Source organism: Rhinatrema bivittatum, chromosome 7 (assembly GCF_901001135.1).
Source record: "Rhinatrema bivittatum chromosome 7, aRhiBiv1.1, whole genome shotgun sequence".
Taxonomy (NCBI): domain Eukaryota; kingdom Metazoa; phylum Chordata; class Amphibia; order Gymnophiona; family Rhinatrematidae; genus Rhinatrema; species Rhinatrema bivittatum.
The window spans coordinates 201,007,628-201,020,041 of record NC_042621.1 but is presented as its reverse complement, the minus strand read 5'-3'; the positions used below and the strand labels follow the sequence as shown (position 1 = coordinate 201,020,041).

The 12,414-nt window shown below is 42.9% G+C and overlaps 1 protein-coding gene across 2 annotated transcripts in view; it reads right to left on the bottom strand.

Moving 5' to 3' along the window:
* ANK3 (ankyrin 3) overlaps positions 1–12,414 on the bottom strand; it is a 1,160,209-nt gene that overhangs the window by 506,819 nt on the left and 640,976 nt on the right. The gene's annotated exons all lie outside the window — the stretch shown is intronic.

Genomic DNA, 12,414 nt, shown 5'->3' with positions numbered 1-12,414 from the left:
GCCCATTTACAAGCGTAAATCCTTTTGAAAATGATCTCCATTGCAAATATATGCATAAGTTACCAAATTTCAAAACAGACTTACAAACATAAGTCTGCTTTGAAAATGATCCCGGCAAAACTATGTGCACATTATTGCACAATTACACCTGCTATTTGCTGTGTATTTATTTAAAAACATTTATAGCCTGCTTAAAGTGAACCATAATATGGGCATCCAGGACTCATTCGCTCATCACCTCCCATCCGTTTCAAATAAACCACAAGACAAGGTGCTGGGTAAAACAAGGCCGCAGCTTTAATCACAAATGACCCGAGCCCCATGTATACAACAAATACAAATTAAGTAAACAAGTTTGTACAGATCCGGATTTCAGCCTTTCCACTCCCACCAACCTATCCGCCTCTTTCCGGCAGGATAGCCATTACCAGCCGCTCGGCTCGATGTCAGGCCCTACACACCAGGCACCGACCCCATCCGCCAATCTGCAAGGAGCCAGCCTGTGTGGACCCCCTACATCATCCTGCAGGGAGTCTGGCCAAGCGGCCCCCGCCTCTCTCCAGCAAGGGGCCACTCCCTGACAACAGCTTCAGTTGTCAACCATCATTTTCATATCTGAAATCCGTTCTGACATAACCATACTATAAACCTTTATGGCTCGGGCCACGCGCTCCCAAAACTGCGACAAATTCCCATCCGCACAAATTACAACGTAAAGTCAAGACAAATAGGGTGGGTGGGAGGGTAACAACTGTCGCGCCTGACTTGTCTCGCCGCCGCGCGAACCCCGGACTGCCCCCCCCCCTTCACATTGTCCCCACTGATGAATTCAATTTGAAAATCCCACAGCCAATTAAAGCGTTCCCTCCGCACTGCCTCTCTTCCCCCCATAGCTCTCTACCAATCCCTGACTGCCACGATCCCCTCGCTCTCTAAACCATCCAGATTCCTTTCGTCTCCCCCCCCCCCCCGCCTCCTCCTCAGCTGCCTAATTGATGAGCGCGCCTGGGCCCACATTACAATAACCTTGCGGACACTAGGTCCACTCGGTTTTTCACTCATGCTAAGCAGGTCACAACATATCAAAAAACATTATTATCAACACAAAATAGTATATCATATATAAAAAATCAAAATGCATTCAGTCAGAAAAAATCTACTTGCAGTAAACTGAATATTCAAGTTTCCACAAAAGCTTCTTGGAATAAAAAGGATTTACTTGTTAATTTTTATATTGCTAATAATACATAATGCAGGTGGCAAGGAATTCCTAATAACAGGGCACACTATATTGTTTCTTTTAGACAGGCACCTTAATAGAGGGCACTGGGGGACCATGTGATGCGCTGACTCTGATGGCAGCAGAGAAGTAGTGTTCCCACTCGGCTTATCTCAATAATATCCTTTTTAAGAATTTATACCCACTGAAAATTGTCAGAATGGCTTCTAAAAGATCCATTACCCAAATGTGGGCAGAGAAAGCTGACAAAAAGAGAAAATAGGAGAAATCGGTGATGGACAAAGATGCCAGCAGTATGGCTGATGATTCCTTATTGGAAGACAGTGAGGGAAAAACGGCACAGTTATTGGTCTCAGAGGAGGCCTTGAAAAATATCAGCACATTTTCTCTGACAAAATTAATCAAAATATGAAAGTGAAACAGGATCAAGTTATAAAACAAATAAAGAGCTTAATGGCTTTGGTGATGGAACAAGAAGAGAAACTTGCAAATTTGGACTTGCGAGTCTGAGACTTAGAAATGTCCACGACAACATACGGAGCCAAGGTGGATGCCCTGGAAAAACGTACTAAAGCACTGGGAAAAAGGCTGAGGATTTGGAAAACTGGAATCATAGGAATAATATCCAGATAGTTGAATTACCTGAAGCGGTTGAGGGCTGAGATGCAGTGAGCTTCCTTGGAAAATGACTGCCTGATCTGCTTTCGACTGAAGTTAAAGGAGTCCATTTTAAAACAGATCAGGCCCATAGATCTTTAGGGCCTCAGACGGGTGCAAACAGTAAACCACGGGCTTTGATTGCTCATCATCATTACTTTGCTGACAAGCAAAACGTTCTGGATGTAGTGAGAACAAAATCAGACTAGCATTTGAAGGAAAACAAATATCTCTTTTTCAGGACTTCTCTGTGGGTATTGAAAAAAAAGAGACATAGCTTCCAAGAAGTTAAGCAGGAACTGCGCAACAGAGGTATTACTTATGCTATGCTTTACCCTGCCTGCTTGCAGATATCAGATGGGGGTCAGCCCAAATTTTTTCAATTGCTGGAGGAGGCCAAGGTGTATTTGAAAGACATTCCAAACAGTGTGGGGTCAGGAAGATCATTGAATTTGAGGAATGGTGGGTTTTGGAGCTATTTAGGCAGAGCGGGAGTCTATGGTGGATGAGTATGGGTTGCACAGTTTCTTATTTTGGTAGCGTGATCCCCCTGAGACGCTCTTTATCAGTTCTTGGCTCCCACTTGATATATTCTTTTTTGGTCATATGTTTTGGACTTTATTTTTTACAAATTTTTTATCGCTGATTTTTCACTTTTGCATGGTCCTGAGTTAGTGCTATGGTGGGACGTGGTACTGGACTGTTTTCGATGATGATATCTACAACAAAGTAGGTGAAAGCAAGCTATCCTGCAAGGCAATAGCGGCTGCAGTTCAAGAGACTGCTGCGTATTTCCCCTGGAAGTTATTTGGTTTATTAACTGTGCTTTTGTATTCACCCAAACAGAGATCTGGTGCTGGAGCCAGGCCACGTCGCAGCATTACGTCAGATCACCTGATGACCGCAGAAGCCAGTGACAGCAAGAGACTCTGCTATTTTTTAATTTGACTTTTTATCTTCATTTTGCTTTTTATTTGGTGGGTTCCCTTGTGTTTTTTGAGGGACTCTTATGCAAGTGCTCTGGGCTCGGTATAGAAATCGGCTCAGATCTGCAATCGTTATTGTTTTGGTAGTGGTGGTGGGGTTTCCCTGCTGTGCAGTCACATACAAATGGTGTGGAGGAAAAACCTGTGAGTTTTGGTTGACTTTTTGGTGGCAAGCAGAGGCTGCCGGTATTCAAAATGGTGCCGATAGCCTTTGACCTTACTATGTCACAGGGGCTACCGGTGCCATTGGTCAGCCCCTGTCACATGGTAGGAGCAATGGATGGCCAGCGGCTGACCAATGGCACTGGCAGTCCCTGTGACATAGTAAAGTCAAAGGCTATCGGCGCCATTTTGAATACCAGCCGCCGAGGGCATGACTGGAGGAGATGGCTGGACCACCAGGGAGTTTTGGTAAGTCTTGGGGGGATCAGGAGCAGCTTCAGAGGGAACGGGCAGCGCGCGCAGGGCTCAGCGCGCGCAAGGTGCATAAATGTGCACCCCTTCGCGTGCGCCGACCTAGGATTTTACAAGATACGCGCGTATATTATAAAATCCGGCATACTTTTGTTTACACCTGGTATGCGAACAAAAGTACGCGCGGGTGTACTTTTCTAAAATCTACCCCGTATTGGTCTCAATTTTCTAAAGGGCCATTTCCATTGATATAGCACTACTTAATCCACAGAAATCCCTTTGAATGCCACTTCTGATATTTTCCTGGGATACATATGAAATCTAGACAAGTTCCTGTGATATGTCAGGTATCCCATGTGATTAGGATAATATCTTGGGCCCTATGTTTTGCCTTTTTTTTTTCTACTATGGGCTATTGGTGTCTGGGATGTTAGGTAACATGAGTTATGTGCCCTTTTTTTTTTTTACTATTTTTTTTCTCTTGTTTTATGCTGCAGGTGATTTATCACATATTACTATGTCCATGTTCGCTTATTGTTATTTAATTTTCTTTACACTACCTTGGGTGATATTCTTTCAATAAGATAGGTAATAAATTGTAATAAATAAATGGTTAGTATGTGTGCAGACTCTAATGGGAAAAAACACTGAATGCAACTTCTATAAAGTTTTCAGGGTCAAAAGTGAGAAGGCCAATGATAATTACTGTTTGCAGTCTATAAGATTTCTGCTCGTAAAAAAGACTATTAAGTTAATTAAATCAATTTAATAACATGCATTTTTGCCTGCTTTCCAAAGGGAGGGAGGCTTCTGTGATCAAGTCTGTCTGTCTGTCCCCTATTAATAACTTTCCCATTACTGTGTCCTGTTGACACCAAATTTTCAGTGCATGTCAGAGGGGGTATTTTTATTCCAGATCCTTGTATTCCAAAAAGATTCATACACAGTTGTCCTCTAACACCTTTATTGATTTGCATCTACTCTGTATTTATTTAATTAAAATGATTTATTACTCACCTATCCAGAGATACGAAAACAAATAATTCAATCACTAACAACAAAAACACATCCACACCAAATTTTTATGACATATCATGGCGTCCACAAGGGGGATTCACATTTTCCACAAATACTTGTTCACTATTATGTCACCTAATAACTTTTTGGCAATTATACAACCTAATAACTTTTGTTTTTCATCTTATTCACACCAAATTTCTGGGGCATGCTGATTCTGGCACAGCTATTATTTTGGATCCACATATTCCATGAATGTGCATGTACAATAACACCACCTAATAACTTTATTGTTTTACATTTGATCCACCCCAAATTTTCTAAATATGTCAGGGGGTCTACAAGAATCATGAAGGTGTATTGTTTTGGGGATCTATGTATTTAATTAATTACACTATCAAATAACTATTTTGCAATCACACCACCTAGTAACATTGTGATTTTCCATCTAATTCACTCTAGATTTTTAGGACATGTCAAGGGAAACATAAGGATTCTAGCAATGGTAATTTTATTTGATCCGTATATTCCATGAATACATGTGCAACATTTTCACCCAACATTTTTTTAGTTTTGCATCAGATCCACACCAGATTTTCAGGATATGTCAAGGGATCCATGAAGACCATGACAGTGGTATATTTGGAGAATGTATGTATTCTACAAATACATGCATGCAGTCACATCATATAAGCTTGGTTTCCTATAGGAACCAAGAACTAGAAGTTCCACATAGAACTAATGGTGCTTTCTGTACTTTCTAGAATGTGCTTGCATCAATATTGATACAGGAAAATGTATCACTGCTTGACTCCTTTGGTCCCCTGAAATCTTCAGAAAATATGATGTGGATGGAATGCAAAACCAATAAGTTATTTAGTGGCGTAACTATATGTGCTAGAGATGTGAATCGTGTGATCGATCGTCTTAATGATCGATTTCGGCTGGGGGGGGAGGGAATCGGATCGTCGCGGTTTTGTTTTTTTAAATATCGTGTAAATCGTAAATCGAGGGAGGGCGGGAAAATCGGCACACTAAAACATCCCTAAAACCCACCCCGACCCTTTAAAATAAATCCCCCACCCTCCCGAACCCCCCCAAAATGCCTTAAATTACCTGGGGTCCAGAGGGGGGGTCCCGGTGTGATCTTTTACTCTCGGGCCTCCGGTGCGTTGTAGAAATGGCACCGGCGCTACCTTTGCCCTGTCATATGACAGGGCAAAGGTAGCGCCAGCGCCATTTTGTTTTTTGTCCCCCGACGTCAGGAGCGTAGGAGATCGCTCCCGGACCCCCGCTGGACCCCCAGGGACTTTTGGCCAGCTTGGGGGGGCCTCCTGACCCCCACAAGACTTGCCAAAATTCCAGCGGGGGTCCGGGGATGACCTCCTACACTCAAATCGTTTTGCCGTACAAAATGGTGCCAGCGCCATTTTGTACGGCAAAACGGCGCTACCTTTGCCCTGACAGGGCAAAGGTAGCGCCAGCGCCATTTCTACAACGCACCGGAGGCCCGAGAGTAAAAGATCACACCGGAAACCCCCCCCCACTGGACCCCAGGTAATTTAAGGCATTTTGAGGGGGTTCGGGAGGGTGGGGGAATTATTTTAAAGGGTCGGGGTGGGTTTTAGGGTTGTTTTAGTGTGCCGGTTTTCCCGCCCTCCCCCTTCCCCTCCCCCCTATTTACGATTTTTGACGATAAATCAGGGGAATTCCTATTAAATATCGCCTCTAACGATTTAAGATATATCGGACGATATTTTAAATCGTCAAAAAATGATTCACATCCCTAATATGTGCATCTTTATGGAATATGTGAATCCTCCCCAAAATTCCCTTGTCATGATCCACTTAGACCCCTCACATTTACACAAAATTTGGTGTGGATCAGATGTAGAATCCAAAAGTTAATTTCTACCATTCTAAGGGCCAATGTAATAAGACCCGCACCAAACAGGTGCGAGTTATGAGCGTGGGTTTTGATCACCACGTGCGGTGAAGCTGCTGCATCAGCGGGATGTAAAAAACAATTACGCAAATGATATGCATGCAGAAATCTGTGCAAATATGGGAAAATGCACGTACCTAAGTGCGGTAAGGACCTATGTAATAAGCAGCTGCATCCATGCTCAAAACCCGCGCGAATAATCCGCACATAAAAGCGAGCGAGCAGGTCTCCCTAATAAGTGACAGAATAACCCTGGAAAGTATTTTTAATATTTCAAATAACTGTGCTGCAGAAAACATGGCAAATAGTTTTGCATGCTAACTCACCCTTGCATGCCAGTGACATAGGTGCTCAGTTGGGCACTAATATGGATGCTCGGGTGCTGACATAGACTCTCAGCCAGGAGCGAATATGGGCGCCCTGGCGACCAGAAAGGTGCCTAGCTAATCTTGCCGCTGAGGCGCTGAGCTCAGCGCTTACTTGCTCACAAGTCTGTACGATCGGGCACCCAGAAAGGTGCCTAGTTAATCTTGCTGCTCAGGCGCTGAGCTTGGCGCTTACTTAGTTACAAATTTATATGATTGGGCGCCCAGGAAAGCGCCTAGCTAAGCTGGCCATTTGGATGCCGGGATAGGCGCTCAGCTAGGTGGTTTTCAGGATGCTCGGACACCGACATTAGCCCCCTGAGTCGGCGCTGACACTTAACTCATGCCCTGACAATGGTGGTAAAAAACCCACTTTAAAAAGCCCGCACTAGCATTAGCACGGCTCCCTGCATTGCCTATGATTAGCTAATCGCCTTGTTTGCATGCCGTTAGCATGCATTCGCGCAGGAAAATCCGCAGATCTGTAAGCGCATTTATACACTTTTTTCCTGTGCACAAAACCCTTATTACATCCCCATATAGGGCTTTGCGCGGGAAAATGCGTGTACATGCACGCACAAACCCGTGGCAGCTTCAGCACACATTTCATCAGCCCCTAAGAAATTAAGGGATATTTAAAACTAATTGGTCATGTGTTACATTCCCAGGTGCAACAGTGTGACCCAAACTGTTTTCATAAATGATATGAAACTTCATGTCTTCTTTTGTTTGAAAAGCGTGAACTGGCTAATCTGATTGGTCAATATAAGACTTTCCTGATGCAGCATATAAATATTTCAAACTGGACCCATGGACCTCCAAGCATCCAATGGTTTCAGCTTTGTTCTGGGAATCCTGTGAATGTCTTACTCAATGGTGTAATAAAAAACCTGAGCTATTAAGAACTCTTATAGTCACTCTTAGCTCTGTGCATTAATGTTCCCTTTTAAACAAATGTAATCCCACCTCCTGATTACTGGGCTGGTTGAGGAAAGGGGATCACTATAGCGAAAAGTAGTTATAATATCAGACCTATGTCACTATGCACTCTGCAGGTTATTTTAGGGTTGGGGAAATGAAATAAAGTTCCAAGGCCACCTGTTCCAATCTTGGTAATTGATTTACATATCACACTATCTTTCACCACTAAATAGGAGAACTTGATGACAGCACAGACCCAGGATTCTCTCTGGAGGTGCTCTGAATGTTCTTTTCACCCACAGATGAAAACCAAATATACTCAGTGAGGATAACTTTCAAACAACCGTACATGAACGCTCAATTTTATATAGACACACGCTTGGGCACACAAATGCCGGCTCTATCACGTAAATAAGGGGGATTTTCAAAACAACGCAGGCCGACTGAACAGCCCTTTTCCCCAGTTCCATCCCAATTTGCACAGTGAACGGATCGGCTTTCCTAACCCCCACCCCCCCCCCCCCCCCGTTATTTACCCTCTCTTTTATCCTTTTAACTCTGACCCTTAAAACCCGCTGTCTTGCCTAGTTTTTTATATTTTAATACTTACACGCTGTCCATAGCAGAAGTAAAGTTACATAGTAGGGGACCCCGGCATGTGCGCGTGTATGAAAATACTTACACGTACATTTCAAGGTAACTTCCTGGAACGCCCATGTCCCACTCATGTTCTCCAAGACCACGCACACACCCTTTTTTAAAGCTTTTTATTTCTGCGCATACCAGGAGATGCGTGCATACTCGTGCTTTTTAAAATCAGTGCAGCATGGGCCGGCCCAAGTCACGTGCGTATGTTCCAGCTTTGGCATGTGTAGGGCTTTTAAAATTGACCCTAAAGAATATAACTCAATAGAACTTTACTGAGGGGTCGATTTTAAGACCCGCACACGCACATGGATGCGCAGATTGGATTGGATAAAGATCTAGACAGATTGCATATATGGATCCCCACCAAGCTTCAGTCCAGCTGGGGATTACATTCATATGTGCTAGATAAAGTCATTGTCCAGCCTTTTAGTTCAACTGAAGCATAAAAGGGCCACAGGACAGAATGACCACACAAAAACTGAGGTGAGAGTCTACAGTAACATTTTATTAGGAGGTGCTAGAGAACTCACTATCAGACATATGTGAGGGATCTGCTCTCTGATAAACAAACATTCAGTAAACCCTGCAAGTAAAATTGCTGCCTCTTCAAAATTCTTATCCAAAAAGATAACTATCATGGAGAGCAGGAAATCAAGGAAAACAGAAGTGGCTTTTGCAGCATCAAACAATGTCAAAAGGTCCAAACAGGACCCTACATAACCACAGAAAATGGCTGCTGGCAAGGAAATTGAAACCTCTCTTACCATAATCATGAAGAAGCTGCAATCCCTGAAGATACAAATGACAGTCATGGTATATCTACAGAAATTAAAACTGAGATGGCAATATTTACAAATCTCTTTACTTCCAAAGACAGTAAATAATTGGAAGAAAAGACAGCCTTGTTGGAAAATATTGAGACACTATTAAAGGACTGAAAAGGAAATAAAAAAATACAAATAATAGGAGCTGGAGAAAGTATCTGAGAATATTGGGATTCCAGGAGATAATCCAGTGAAATTTATGAAGACATTTCTGCCAAGCCACTGGAAATTCAGTTTGTGAAGGTCTTTGAGATTGAAGGAGCATATTGAGTACCTTCCTACAACATCATCAACAAAAGATACCCGAGACCAACGGCTATTGAGTGGAATTCATTTTCTGTGCATAAATATGCTGTGCAGAAATCTGATTAGTCATATGTGATGGGACTATGCCAGTCACTAATATTAACCCCAGTATTTTCCCAGTAATGGACAGCAGCAGGGTTTTGGTTCTTTTTACATTCCGGATTCCTCCCATGGTCAGGACCCCATCTTTTTGGAGGAGGCTTGTGTGGGATATAAATATCCTCATGAGCATGCTCAGAGTTCAGTGGGAAGGCAGCTAGAGAGTGGGTTTGTGGATTGGAAAAGCTGAAAAGTATACCTGGGATCTTAAGTAACTGAGTAGAAGCAGCTCCTTAGAGTCTTGGCTTTATCCCTGGGGGTCCATTGTCTTAAAGAGGTACCGCTGGATTGGAGGAGATATTTGGAAGAAGACTGATCAGTCCAGAAGCAATGGGGCCCCCCCTTCTTCCCGGTATCCCAAAGGGTTGTATGAAAGGATCTTTTTGCCCAGGCGACCAGTGAACAGCATGGGTGAAGAGAAGCATTGAGGGCCAGATTTTAAAAGCCCTGCGCGCGTAAATCCGGCTAGATTTACGCGCGCAGGGGGGGGTATGCGCGCCGAGCCTATTTTGCATAGGCCCGGCGACGCGCACAAGCCCTGGGATGCGCGTATGTCCCGGGGCTTTGAAAAAGGGGCGGGAAGGGGGCGTGGGTGGGGTGCCGGTCCGTGAGTGGGACCGAGGCCTCCGGCACAGCGGCCGTGCCGGAGGATCACGCGCCAGCAGCCAGGCCAGTGCGCACAAGTTACACCTGCCAGAGGCAGGTGTAAATAAGAAAAATAAAAGTGGGGGGGGGGGGGGGTTTAGGTAGGGCTGGGGACGAGTTAGATAGGGGAAGGGAGGGGAAGGTGGGGGGAAGCAGAAGGAAAGTTCCCTCCGAGGCCGCTCCGATTTCAGAGTGGACTCAGAGGGAACGGGGAAAGTCATCGGGGCTCCCCTAGGGCTTCGCGCGCACAAGGTGCCCAAGTGTGCACCCCCCTGCGCACGCCGACCCCGGATTTTATAACATGTGCGCGGCTGCGTGCGCATGTTATAAAATCGGGCATAGATTTGTGCACGCTGGGGTGCTCGCACAAATCTACGCCCTCGTCTATCGCTTAAAATCCGGCCCTGAGGTTTTTGAGAAAAGAACTCAAGAGACTTGAAGATTTTTGAAGTTGTATTACAGTTAAGAGATTTTGACCCAGTTTGGGATTTTTCTAAAAAAAAGACAACCTGTTGCATGATTCTGTAAACCGTTCTGATGGCGAAACCGAATAACGGTATATAAAACATGTTAAATAAATAAATAAATAAATACATAATTATTTTCTATGAATGAAGGTGCAAGAAATAGGAGAGAGAGCTGAGAAGATCTAAAATGGACAAGGAGACTATATTTTTCAATGAGGTGATTTGTTTGATGCTGGTTTTGCTTTTTTGTGATTTTGGACTGGATACTTTTCTTTAAGTTGCAGTAAAGCTTTTTTTTGTTTGCTCATTTTCCATTTATTATCCAGTGCTGTGGTTGAATGTATAGACACTGATTTGAATCCTACGCCCTACCCATCTTACTAATTTTTGCCTCCTTGATCTGATATTGGACATTATTGCAACTTTTGGAAATTATCCAGCTAAAGTATGAGCCTTAGACTGTTGTTGTGACTGAACATGCCAGTGGTCTAGAAAGATCTTCTTCCCCAACCCCGATCCGACTTGGAACCAGACCTGTTACTCCCCTGATTGCAGCTAACTGCCCAAACGGGGGCCCGGCTACACATAAATTATTGAGAGTCTGGAACTGGCTCTTTCGTATTTTAATGGGACTTTAAAAGAATACCTCTTTTCCTTATTAGAAACAAAATGGCCATTGTGGCTATAGCTGATAGAAATCACTGAACATCAATGTGTTGAAGTTGTCACTGATACAGCTACGCTGTTAGCAAAATGTGGCCCATGATGTTTTACATACAAAAAAGGAAAGTACTTATTAAATATGTGTAAGATGGGGAACTGTCTATTCTTCTGTTACTATGCCAGCAATAGTATGTCTATGTCTAGAGATGCTGTAACTAAGTGATACTGCTACATATTTTGTTTTCAGATGTGCTGCTTGTCAATTGTTTAAACAAACAGTTTTTGGTTTTTTTTTTAAAAAGGTAAGTACTGTATTGTATTTTTGGTTGTTAGCAACTTTATTTAGAAGCCTTTCCTTTTTCACCTTTTATTCATCTTTGGAAATGTTATATAGACGATATTTTTATGTGCGGAATGACTCATTAACAACTTTTTTTATTTTCATCAGTGCCTAAATAGATGTGATAGTAATCTATGATTTACTTTAAAAAATGTTTAAGGTACCCTTTTTTAGATATCTTGATTCAATATGCAGATTGTATCCTTACTACTGCCATCTATCGAAAAGAAACTGAAAGAAACAATCTATCACAGTTGGACAGCTGCCATCCTCTGGCCTTGAAACAATCTTTGCCTGTTTGGCAATTTCTTACATTAAAATGGTATGTTCTTGCCACACTGATTTAAAAGAGAAATCTCTGGACATGTATAATAGATTCAACATGGCTATCCTTCCTATTTAGTGAAGAAAGCTTATCAGCTTGCACAATATTCCGATAGAATATAATTACAACAGGATAATCATAAAAATAATTCGTCTAAGAGAGCTTCATGTACTAGTCCTTTCCTTTATTTAGCTACAGGTGTAAAACAAATTATTTATCGTCATTGGCACATTTTGAAAACCCATTCATGTTTACAGGATTTTCCCCATGCTGCTTATACACAAGATAAGAATCTTTGGGTCAGGTTGGTCTTTGCTGATCTGAGACCGCACATTGAGCTGTCACCAGTAAGGGGGTTGGGGCCATAGGAATTGTGGCTCCTGGAGTGTGTTCATTCACTTGAGAAATGCAATGTTTCATACATCCAATTTCTATGAACAAATATGATTTGAGATATACCACACTCAGTGTACTTCAAGTTCTATGATCTATGTTTTACAGTATCCCTGTGATATATTTTATACAGGGAAAACAAAGCAGTTGGCAAAGTCA